Source organism: Dermacentor albipictus, unplaced genomic scaffold, assembly GCF_038994185.2.
Source record: "Dermacentor albipictus isolate Rhodes 1998 colony unplaced genomic scaffold, USDA_Dalb.pri_finalv2 scaffold_20, whole genome shotgun sequence".
Lineage (NCBI taxonomy): Eukaryota > Metazoa > Arthropoda > Arachnida > Ixodida > Ixodidae > Dermacentor > Dermacentor albipictus.
The window spans coordinates 2,234,399-2,247,060 of record NW_027225574.1 but is presented as its reverse complement, the minus strand read 5'-3'; the positions used below and the strand labels follow the sequence as shown (position 1 = coordinate 2,247,060).

The window sequence follows — 12,662 nt, the reverse complement described above, 5'->3', positions numbered from 1 at the left end:
GAGATGTCGGCTGTGAGGTTCGACTTTTCCCAATCGTTGCCTCTGTTGTTGCCAAAGTGTTGCCTAGCGACAGTGATAAGGATGACACGGAAAGCCACAGCACGGGCGATTCAGGCTTGACAGTGGCAGAAGCTACGTGTTACGTCAGCCTAATGAATGGAATCGTCGTGACAAGAACAAAGGCGCGACAACGTAACTCTATTCCGAAACGAAAAGTATTCCTAACTCCGGCACCCAGCAATGAAAATCGCGCCCCGGGACTTCTGCAGCACTACGCGCGTGTACGGAGAATACGTAACGCCAACGAGGAATCTGCCATGCGAGTGTTTGCCGAGAGAGGGGGCTGGCTGAAAAGCTGGCACGCAGCTTCAGTAAGGTTGAGGCTGCTGTCGTCGTGCTAGGCCGCCGCGGCATCAAACGAAAATAGCACCTGTGTTGTGCGAAGTGAATAAATACTGCATGGTTTTTTCCCCTTTCATCGCACTCCCTCTGAGTTCCATTTTCGACAGGTGAGTGGGCGATCTCATGCTATTTCGGTTAAACAGTACTACCATTTAGTACGTAGTTTTTCCGAGCTCCGGCCAACTACGGTTTAACGAGGTTTCACTGTAGTAACTTAATTCTGTAGAATACAAGTGCTGAACAAGTTCTTCAGACTGAAACACTGGAAACAACACTGGAGATAAAGATGCAGGCTTACTCGGCAAACTCTCGATGTAAAATGGGTGCTTTCGGTTTCTCGCGTCTGCTCATGCATACCTGCAGGCACATTGCTAATCGTCGCAAATGCTTTACAAAACGTTTCGCTGGTGAGTGTGCTCATCGCAGTATCTGCTGTGCAGCATGCTGATGCAATCTCCGCATGCACACAGCTATGCGCAACTGTCGTGTATAGACTGGAAGTCAAAAGATAGTATACTTTTGTCTTTTTGAAATTGGCGATTTGTATTTTGCATTCATTTAAAGGGACAGACAACCGCTCGGAGCACACACAGAGATATACCTGCTGATGGAAAGATTGCCTGTCGTAGAGGTTAAAATTAGCCATGTTTTTCTCATTTAACGTAGATTTGTTTTTAATTCTTTAAAAGTCACAAAAGATGACTTTTTTCGCCCTGTGGGGCAATAACATGAAGATGTATAAGAGCCCTATCGCAGACCTAGTCAAACCTCGACATGTCGAACACGGATTTATCGCATTGTTCTGTATATGCAGTAGAATCTTGTTACAACGAACTTCGCGGGACTGCCAAATTTAATTCGTTAATGTGAATTTCAGTAATGTGAATTACCGTAATACTGAAAAACCAATATGTTCGTGTTGGTAATGTAACACAACGAGAATTACCTACCTTTGCAGCAGATGCGCGTGTTCGTACGTAAATAGTAAACAACGCTGGGCACAGTTTAACTACAATTTATAGCTTGAAGTCTGATCTTCTGGCGAGTAGACGACAAGCGCTGCAGGACAAACGCCTCCACATCCTCGACCTTCCTCTGAACGTCATCGGGGACATGTTTACAGCACTCGAGGAGTGAGCACGTCTTTTCTAGAAACACTAAAACATCCGAGCTTGAAACAGTCTGTTGGAAACGTGGTCTACGTTCTGGTACAGCGAAACCTCGTTAAACCGTAGTTGGCTGGAGCTCGGAAAAAGGAGTAAACGGCAGTACTGTTTAACCGCAATAGTATGAGATCGCCCACTTACCTGTCATAAACGGAACTGGGAGAGAGAGAGTGCGATGGAAGTGGAGAAAACGTGCAGTATTTATTTACTTCGCGTGACAAACATGTTATTTTCGTTTGATGCTGTGGCGGCCCAGCAGCGACGAAAGTGGCCTCAAACTTGCTGAAGCTGTGAGCCAGCTTTTCAGCCAGCCCTCTCTTCTCGGCTAACACTCGCGTGGCAGATTCCGCGTTGGCGTTGCATATTCTTCGTGCACAGAAACGGTAGCGCAGCAGAAGTCGCGGGGCACCTTTTCATTGCGGGGTGCTGTTCTTGTCTCGACAATTGCATTCACGAGGCTGACATAATGCGCACCTTCTGCCTATGCTAGGCCTGAATCGCCTGTGCTGTCGCTTTCTGTGTCGTCCATATCACTGTCACTAGGCGACACTTCGGCAACAACAGAGGCAACGATGTTGAAAACCTCGTAGCCGACATCTCTTCGCGTTCGCGGCAGTGCTAACGAGCAGCTTCTTCGCATTCCAAATGTCACGGTGTAACAGACCCATGGAACAGTAGACCCATGTTACAGCACCGCGATTGGTTCATATTTTGAATTCTGGCTATATCGAACTGTTTCGTGTTCACTGCGCTATTCAATATATTGAGGCTGTATTGTATTAGTCTACAGGGTTCCTGATCTTTTTATTAATATTGAAATGCAGCACACTTTTTTTCTGTTATGCGTTTTTTTTTCTCTAATTAACAATGTACAGATAGGCCTTTGTTGGTAGTGAGTAGGAAAGTGACAGTGCCAATAAGTTGGCTTGGCTCGTCTATCGAGAAAATAACGGCTATCGACAAAATACAAGAACGGTCTGTATAACAACGTGAACTTAGTGCACCAGCATTTTATTTTCAAAAGTAGTTGAAAAGGCCAAAATTCAGGTGGTTAACCATATTTACACTCCTGTGAAAGCAGAACGATGGGTGGCTTTCACAATTTACGAGGTTGGCTATCGACATCGCTCTCACTTTGCAGCGTTGCTCGAACAAGGGACTCTTAGAGGCTGCTCAGATAAAAAAATTCTGCTTGCAAAACATCCATGCGCCTTTGGAAGTAACTGCTGCAGGTGTAAACACTACTGAGGCGTTGCGGCATATAAACCTAGGACAATAAAAATCTGTTGTCAGTCCCTTTAAAATTAGCGATAGCATACTGGAAATGTTCTCATGATCATGAAATTCCCAAATACCTTTTAGGCCCACATGCTACGTAGCACTGGTGGCATTGTAGAGGAAAGAACAGTTAATGTTTTGACACGGGATTGACAATTTTCTGCTGTATGCAGTGCAAAAATATTTGGCTCATGTGTATCTGGATCTTTGCGTACAGATCCGCAACCTTTTCGTATTATGGTTAAGTGTTTCAAGGCTCCTTTCACATACTCAAGCAGCCACTTTTTGGCAGAATTCGTGCATTTGCTAGCTCACAACTGCAAAAGCGAAGAACAGTCCTTAACGCGCATGGGACGGAGTTGTCATGACCGAGTGTGGGCTATTGTGTCTCTGCACGCAACACATATCTCCGCAGCATTATTCTTGACAATTGTAAGGGATTGTGAACAATGTTTCTGCTTGCTTGAGTGCCTAGCTACACTGCAGCACTTGAAGGGGGAACTCTGCTCGTCAAACTGTTCTATTTACAGATCTTGGCAAAACATCTTTGTACCATTCGTTACGTACAGTACGTCATTTTAGGTATGACGTGCATGCGCAAGGCGACTAATATGGCAGGTTTGCAAGACGTAATACAACACGTGTTAAGCCTAACTGAGTGTATTCAGATGAAAAAAATGTTAAGAGCTGTCACTTGCGCCCTTAAAAGCACGTACCAGAAACATAGAACAAAATTTACGTGTTTTCCATGTTGTGGAAACAAAAGTAAAGCTAATACACGTGACAATGCATGGTGCTGCAGTGAACTTGTTTTCGTGATTGAGTTGGTCATTAAAAATACCGTCTGGTTTTGTGAAATTTGAATTGGCGAGGTTTTACTGTATATAGAAGCACATTGAATTCATCTAGATTACAGTAGAATCTCTAAATGGGTTTGCGATTCTGAATTGGTTGACTTTTATTTGTGTAATACAAACAATAAAAAAGTGAATTTTTGCAAGTGTAAACTGAAGCACAAAAGCAAGCTTGTCATTTTTCAAAAAGCTACAATTATTAATAGAATATTAATAACATCCTTACAACACCTGTTTTTATGCAAACATCCATGCTTAAAAAGAGGCGCCATGGGGGCGTAGTGGCTTTGGTTCTGCACTGCTAAGCCTGACGTCGCAGGATCAAATTCTGGCTGATGGGCCACATTCGATGAGGGTGAAATGGAAAAAAAAAGGGGGAAAGTTGTGTGCCGTGCATTGGGTGGATGGTAAAAAATACCAGGTGGTCTGAAGTAATCTGCAATCACCCACTACGGTGTGCCTCATAATAATATTGTGGTTTTGGCTTGTTACAACTCCAAAATGTATTTATTTAATCAAAAAGCAGGGGCAAGGACTTAAGCGAGCAAAAATTTGAGATATCTAATGCATAGCATGTGCGGTTCGGGGTGCCTTAGTGAAACTGTCACTGACCCCATAGATGACCGAAAGAGCTAGAACTTCATACGCCTTAACTATTAAAATTGTTTTTGATAACTTGAAAAAAGAAAATTGATGATTCTTTCCCACTCTCCGTAAAAAATTTTCACACCGTTTGATAATTAGGACCACCAGCACAACCTTGTACTAATTCAGCCACTAACTCAAGAAGTCTGCAGTGTTTTTGCATTTACCAAAACTGGCACACATTGGTCGATGCAGAAGTTGCTGACTGCCCAATTCTTCGGACAAATTAGCTGCTACATATACTTATTGATGCCTTGCTATTTTAAAGATTGGCGTACAGTGCTGCACCCTGTACATATTGTGCAGTCAATGGAACATATTTCTTGTTTGCTTGAGGTTCCATTAAATGAAATTCTACTGTATGTAAAAGACGAAAAAGTCATTTTTTTTTTCCTAATACAATCTTCACTTGTATGCTACAGTGCCAGCAGATGCACATACAGTTTTGAGAACAGAGCATTCCCCTTTAAGTGAAATGCAATCACTATGAGCTGCCTGGGCATTGAGGTATATTAAGGTAATTCGAGCGTAAGAGAAGCTGGGCTTTGGCTTGAAGTTGCCATCTCTGCATGCTAGATAGCAGTTTATAGTTTTGGCTACAGGGGGGGAAGGGGGGGTATGTTTGTGTATATGACTGAAGTACGAAGGGCTGGTGTACGTCAGGTGAGTCATTGCCCTCTTTCTGTTGCTCCATAACTGATGTGTAAAGGTCCGATCACTCAGGTTACCTTGTGTGTTGTGCCGTCTTTTTTTTCTCCCCCCTTGTATCTCTTGCAGATTTTGAGCTGTCTGCCCTAGAAGTGTGCTACTACTACCCTCTTGCCTACTTGCCCTTGGTCCTCTTGATGATGATGATCTTGATGGTCAGGATGATGCTTTGGGAATGTTCACGTTCCGGGGCGGTGTGGCACAATACAGAGCAGGCCCCTGAGAGAGAAAAATAACATAAGAGAAATCATTGCTATCAAGAAATTGGCATTGTGAAGCCCTCCTCTGCTGCTGGATTGCGTTATTGTGCTCTTCACGACACCCTTAGTGCACAGCTCCAATGGCCTCGCTTGTTTTTAGTTCTCGCCATCGTGGGGAAAAAAAAAAAAAACGAAAGGAATCGTAAGGCTTGGGCGTAAGAGAGCAGGCAGGCATGTAGCGGGCAACACAGCGGTAGACACATTCCGACATGTTGCTCTTTTAGGGCAAGTGATTGTGGCTTCCTTCGACAGTGTCTAGGTGCGGACAAAGTATGATTGTGTAACGCTGCATGTGCGCATTAAATTCAACACATCTGGCATGTCATTTTTTTTTTAAATGCTCACACAATTCTCCAAAACCTTCAGTAACACTGCTTCTTCAGGCAACACAATAGCTAAGCCATCTTTTTTCTTTGTTCATTGCCTCTTCACGCACTTTTATTGTACAGTTCATAGACTCTCTGCGCCATCTCATATAATTTTGCCACACAACTAGAATGGCCATTGGGGTTTTCTGTTTCTCCCCGTCCGTATGCTCCTGTTCCCATTTTGTACTCTGTGGAATAAACTTGTATGTGAGAAGTGCTTTTTTTCTCTGTGCAGCAGTGTGTGTGCATGTGTGTGATGTTTTTGGGGCGTGGGCACCGAAGTGGAAATAAGGCAATCACGTGACTGCTGAATGACTCTCTGTAGTACATTGAGCACTGAATAGGCAGGATGTGTGTGCTGTGCAGCTTGACTTCTGCCAGACATTAAGAAATATGAGGCACTTGTAGTTGCGATTTGAAGTAAATAGGGAGTGATAAGGCATCCTGTAGTTAGTGGCGGTCTTCAGGTAGATATGGGTGTTTCCTGCTAACGTCTAGGGTAGTGGGTTCTTGATGCTGTGTTGAGGACAGTTGGGGAGATATTGGTGAAGTAACTCCATTGGATGCGCATTCTTCATGGCAAGCACTTTGCTCTTCTCATTCTGATGCGGCTTGCATTCACGTTTTCCCGTCTTTATGTTCTAGGGGGTGCCATTCACTCTTCTCCTTCGCAAGGAACCCTCGCAAAATAGCACAATCAGGTGATACGTCCCTCTCCTGGGCCACTGCTCTGCCGTCTGTGACCATATTTTTTTCACTTGCATACCATTGCTGCTAACGTGATTGATGCTCTTTGATGCAACTGACTACCTTTTTGAAGTGCTCTTTATATTTTTATCATTCAATGCAGCAAATCCTTAACTAGTGCACTTATATTCATGACCTTCATGAACATGAAATTGCGTTCAGAGCTCTGACATGAATTCTTGGCCCTGTTATGAATGACGTGCAGTGCTTTGTTTTTGCCCATTACAATGCAGTGCATTAGTTAAGGTACTGTGCTTCAGAGACAGTTGCAATTTTTGCGTGGGTTCAATGGAATTCTTTGCCCCCTTTTCTTCGTGCTATGCTACGTCCTCTCTCTTAAAGGCGACCTTTTTTACAATTTGTCTGCGGCTTCCACCATCTTTCGAAAACTGATGTTATTGGTATATGCGTTCTTGCAAAGGGTATTTGTTTCGTGGATGGCAGTCCCAAAGTTATGTGTGTGCAAAATATTTAAGGATTAATTAGGACCCAACTACTTTAGAGTATGAGATATCACAGTGAATGCAATGATTTTAAAAGCTGCAGTACTTTAAGTGCATGTGACTCTGATCAATACCTTTATACTATGCACTTCTGGTGACTTCTTGAACTAGACTCAATGTTTTTGCAGTTATCGTATTTAAACAAACAATTCCATTGTACCAAGTGCTGTGCACACCAACGCTGAGCCGTTTCACTCTTATGTTGTTTGATAATTGCGTGCACATTCCACAGTGAAGTTGATAGCCGTGGTGAGTCATTTATACTCCGTTTCATAAGTAGTAGGCAACGCTGTGGAAGCTATGCACGTGGTGTGTTCGTAGTCCTTGCCTTGTGCACTTTGCCAGACAGTTTACTGATCGGCAATGTTTTGTACAGAAGGTCTACTTCATATATCGCAGCTAAAACTTGTGGGTGCAAGTTTACATCAAATTTGTGCTTCCATTATAGCTGACACTGTTGTGGTCGTCTGTGGGTGATGCAGTGGCTGCTGACGGCAAAAATGTGACGCCAATGGATTAACATCCGGCACCTGTCATTTAATAAGTGCAGTATGCTTTAAAATGAGTCTCATACTTCGCGTCTACTGATTGCAAGAGGTCTTGCTAGCCTTCATAGCGGTGCCTGATATCTAACCGAAACGGAGTATTTGTCACTTGCTCTCAAGTTGAATAATTACTCCATTTCACAAAGTTCGTCAGGTTACCTATTTCAATATTGCAGATCGCAGTGAACACCTTTTTGTAAGTTTTGGGGTAATTAATGGCAGTTTGTGGCGATAATTGACTGAAGTGACCACCCTCAGCCTGTTGTAGCCATGTTAGTTGCAGGTATAGCTGTGCATTGTTGCCATGGCATGAACTTGGTCTCGCAGTATGGATGCTGCAATTGAAATTGCAAAGACAATGACTTAAGCCAAATCAAGCCATTATGCTTGTGCTCATCAAAACATGGCAATGGGACTATAGTGATGTAGCTTGTACATATTGATGCTAAAGACTAACGAAGCACTCATTCCAAGCATACAAGTGACTTGTCTCCTTAGAAATGATAACCAGTTTGCAAAGAGCTGAGTACTTAAAACGTGACAAAGAGCACTAAACTTGTTTGCGTGCGTGCACTGTTCTTTTTTTCCTATATGCCTTGCGTAGTATCTGTATACACAGCCTGTTTCGTTGCTCTTCTCATAGCCATTTGTGGTGCATCTTGATTAGATCAATTGCTAATGCCAAGCTTGAAAGACTGTGGCTGTCGCAACTTTTCTCTGCAAAGGTAGCAACAGAGTGAGCATATCTGCGTTCATGAGTTGTCCATGCCCACATAAATGTTTATGAAAATATGCCCCAGTGTGGGACACCAAACAGCCAGATTAAGCAGACACTGTTGGAAGAAAATGTACTTGTTCGTTAGGGTGCCTCAGAGCTTCATTGGAGTGCATGGTTTGGTACAAAATGGTGCAGCAATGCATTTTTCTCACTTCTGCGGGCGTTGCTCTTGCACAGATCCATAAAATACCAAACATTTGTTTTAGTAAATTGATACGTGCAAAATATAGCCAACGTATTGCTTTCTGTGTAAATATATGCAATGGTAAATGGAAAGGTTGTTAAATAGAGGGTGGACAGCAAACTGTACAGGTTTTCAAAATTCTTAAGCCACCAAGACTGCCAGGATATTATTACCAGGTCAGCTCCATTGCCCTAAGTGCTGCAATAAGTTGCATTGATTGGAGAACTTGCGGGAAAAGATAGAAAAGATAGTACATGCTAACAGCTTGTGCATTATGTAATGTATGACAAAAGCTAAAAGGCTTGTGTAGTGCAAGATTGGGTTGCTTTTGGCTCGCAGGGTGGCTATTTAAGGGTCCAGAGTATAGTGTTCGCTGCTTTTAGCAAGCTTTGGCTTTTCTCCATTCTAGGATATGCACTTGTAATATGCACCCCGACAAAGTGAAGTGCTGCATAGTTCTCATCAATAAGAAAGTGAACCAAATTGCGCAAAGTGCTGGTCATGCTTGCCATTTTTAGGAGCCATCCTTAGGAGGCAAGATCTTGGGAGTTGGGTAATGGTTTTTTTTTTTTGCAATTGTCGACAAAACAGAATGACATTCACCATTTCTAGAACTTCAGTGCCTTTACACCATTTTCACACCAGGTATGTCATTTTTATTTGTGTGCAGAGGAATTGGCTATTTCATGCGTTCTTACCATCTGATCGGAATGTGTGCGATGTTATTTAATGGAGTATTTGCTCGAGTTACATTGTTCGCTGCAAAGGATCTATTCAAGCTTTGAGTGCTTGGCCTTTGCATTTTGAGCAACAATTTTATTGTCAATGGCCATATTGTACGGCTGATTTGTCTGGTTTTCGCAAAGTTTTCCTTGGCAGGGCAGGGACTAAATATCCGTTTGTGTTGCATTTGTATATAATTGCCAGATTTTATTTGTCACCTAAAATGATTCATTTGCTTGATCTGGTTTTTGGTTTGATTCTTGTTGCAAGGGTTGAATCTCGGATTACGATGTTCCTTGTTGGTCAGCTCCAGTTGTTCAGCAGAGATGCTTAACTAGCTGCCTGTCCTTGAAATGCGTTTTACGTGGTTCCAGTGCCTTCGTTATTTTCATATTTGCGCTAGCATGTTTACGTTTCGAGAACAGCAGGTGTGACATTAACAGCTATTAGCATAGGGTTAGTGCTTGCTTCCAAAAGGGCCCCTAAACCACCTCCGATATTTCTAAACATTCAACTAAACATGCGCAATGAGTTCAGAATGCCATAAGGATGAATGATGCCAAACAAAATCCTGTGCACCTCGGGCGCTTCCGGTGTCCCCATGCTAGTGACGTCGCCAGGGTGCATAGGGTGATGTCGCCAGGAGCAGACACTGTTGATTGGTCGAACCAAGAACTTACGACTTCCATTTAGTCTGCTAGTAGGTGCACGAACTCCCTAGTTTGTCGTGTTGTTCTCCTGTGCACACTTGCTAATCGGTAACTATGACCCACAGCACAAGTGCCAAGTGTCTCGCTCCAATGCAGTCGTGCTTAGCGATGTAATTAGCTGCGAGAACAGAGTCCGGCAGTGTTTTGTGGCGACTTGAAGGCATTGGTCGGCGGTGCTTGGTTGCAAAATCGCCGAATGGAAAAACGAAATGCGACACCGGCTGCCTCGCGAGGATGCCCTGTGGAATGCCTGGCGCGCTACATGGGGTACATAGCGGCACGCTTCGCAGAAGCTTGGGCTGGCACGGCAGCAGCAGCGGGTTGCCGCGGTCACAGTTGCGGTAACCGGAAGTGGGCAGTTTAGAAAAGCAGGTTGGCAGCGACTTATGTTGCGTGTAATTTGGAGGAGCACTCAGCGAGGCGGAGATCAAGTGACAAACGCGTAGCTGAGGAAGGAGCGAAGCGAAAGATAGCTGTGTTTCGATATAGCGTGCAACTGCTATTATGGCGCTGTTTCGAGAAAGTCTCCCGACTACAAGTTCGTTAGACTCGTACACTGCCCGAACACAACTAAATTTCGACCTTCGGGTGGTTTAGGGGCCCTTTAAATGTCTTGCTGGGTTTTCGGATTTATAGAAGTTTTTTGGCAGAACAGCGATCTCGTGCTTTTATGCTATTGCCGACTCGTGTCTTTAAATGTGCTTTATAGGTGGCAAGGACCTTAACAGCCAAGGACAGAGTAAGGTGCACCTGTTACATGATCTCATTGTTTCATGTTTACTGATTGTGAGCTAATCTTTGGGTTTAGGCCGAGATTTATCGTGCAGTTTAGTTTGCTTCATTTTGTGAATGTTTCTGTGAACATTTCCGTGTAGCATAGTGTAATGATAGCCCTACTTCTGCGCCGAGCATGGATTTCTGCTTTTACTGTTTTCCAACTAGCTAGTGTGCATTTACTGTGCAAAATTATTGCCTGCCTGGCACTGGCGAGGGTTTCTGTATTTGAACTTTTCATCTGCACCTCTTGCTTTTCTGTTCGACTAACTTTTTCAAGCACATCAAATTGTGGAGCAGAGTTGTGGTCACAGACATGGACACAATAAGATGCAAGTAGGAAATTTTGGAAGTGGCTGTCTGAACAAAACCATTTTTGCTAGACTTGAAGCTGCTACATTTTTGTGTGTTGCTTTGAGATTGAACAAAAGTGGCTCCCACTGCGATGGTTTTACAGCCTGTACACTTTTGTGCTTGAAAAGTTAGTGCTGTAGTACTCTTCCCGATTTGCTCATTGTCTGTTCAGATGTAACGTGGACAGTTGAATTCATGTTGACATTGCAGTTTCCAAATTTTCTTAATACTGATATTTCGTGTTAATTGCGTCGCCTTTTTTTCGAGACCATATTTTCTCGGTAAATGGGTTACCTGTAGATATAATCTGAATTCACTACTTTGTTTCTAGTTGTAAATTTAGTGTGTACAATTTTTAACCGTGGTTTTGAATTAGTATTGCTCACTGCATCATTGGCTGGGAGTGATCGCCTCTCATTCTGCTTTTGGGGTATAATCATTGGGTCATAATTTGTGCCAGCATGTGATGCATTCATTGCAGCTGTGTTGCTTAACTGCCATGCTGATGCTCATCATGAAGGGACCCGGGGGGATCTATAGTAGTGCAACGTGGCGTGTTCAAGATGACGCCAGAATTTTTCGAAGACACGGAAGAAATATTGAACACTGCAATACACGGCTGAAGATGGCCAACGGTGGGATCACCTTGAAAGCCATGAAGTGGGTGATGGGTTACTATGCAGCGGATGTTTCTTCGAGTTCACCTCCCCACTGTGAGACATACTTAAGTTATTTCGTAAGTCATGTCTTGTAAGCCAGTGGATGCAATTTTAACTTGTATGTGCTTGTAAATTTGTTGCATGCCTGCAGCTTTTGTGGTGATGCTTACACGGGCCAAGACCTCCCCAGATTTATGTGGACCAGTGTAACATGGGACAGTCGGAAGCTAAGGTTTTGCAGCTGTGTAAATTTGTCACGTTTTTTACTATATAATTTGTATTAGAACCCACCAATGAATTGAGCTAGTTTTTCAAGTTCGCGATTGTCTGTAGGGTTTACTACTACAATTAGAGGAGGGAACTCTAGCATTGATCGTTCAGCTGCCATGAGAATCGCGGTACATGGATTAGTCTAAGCTGTAGTTTGTATAGCAATTCTTTCTCTCGACGTGGTGGCTTAGCGCCTGTGTGATCCCAGCCACGGCGGCCGCATTTCGGTGGGGGCGTAATGCGAAAACACCCGCGTGCTTAGGTTTAGGTGCACGGTAAAGAACCCCAGGTGGTCCAAATTTCCGGAGTTCTCCACTACGGAGTGCCTCATAATCGGAGAGTGGTTTTGGCACGTAAAACCCGAAAATTAAATTTTGTTGTTAATTTAGCGGCTGTGGTGTTGCACTGCTAGGAGGTCGCGCAATCGAATCCTGGCCGCAGTTAGGTGTGGGCGAAATGTAAAAACGCCCGTGTCCTGTTAATGATCCCCAATCCCCAGGTGGTCGAAATCTCGAGTGCGCCATTACGCCGTTCCTCGTAATCAAATCGTGGTTTTGGTACGTATGAAACCCCAGAATTATTGAAAAATGGAATAAGCCTATGCACTTGTATATTCATTCATTTTTTTTAACGATGCTAAATTTGCGAAGTCATGCCGTATGAAGCAAGCACAAAGGTCAGGCGAATCTCTAACGACCATTCCCGTGGTGGCTGAACCGCCATGCTTGCAGTTC

The 12,662-nt window shown here is 43.6% G+C and overlaps 1 protein-coding gene across 4 annotated transcripts in view; it reads left to right on the top strand.

Moving 5' to 3' along the window:
* LOC139052227 (far upstream element-binding protein 1-like) overlaps positions 1–5,895 on the top strand; it is a 113,787-nt gene extending 107,892 nt beyond the window's left edge. For all 4 annotated transcript variants that reach the window (XM_070529325.1, XM_070529327.1, XM_070529326.1 and 1 more), the window contains one exon: positions 5,123–5,895. The gene's annotated coding sequence lies outside the window, so the exon portion shown is untranslated. The remainder of the gene's footprint in view (positions 1–5,122) is intronic.
* Positions 5,896–12,662: the final 6,767 nt, after the last annotated feature.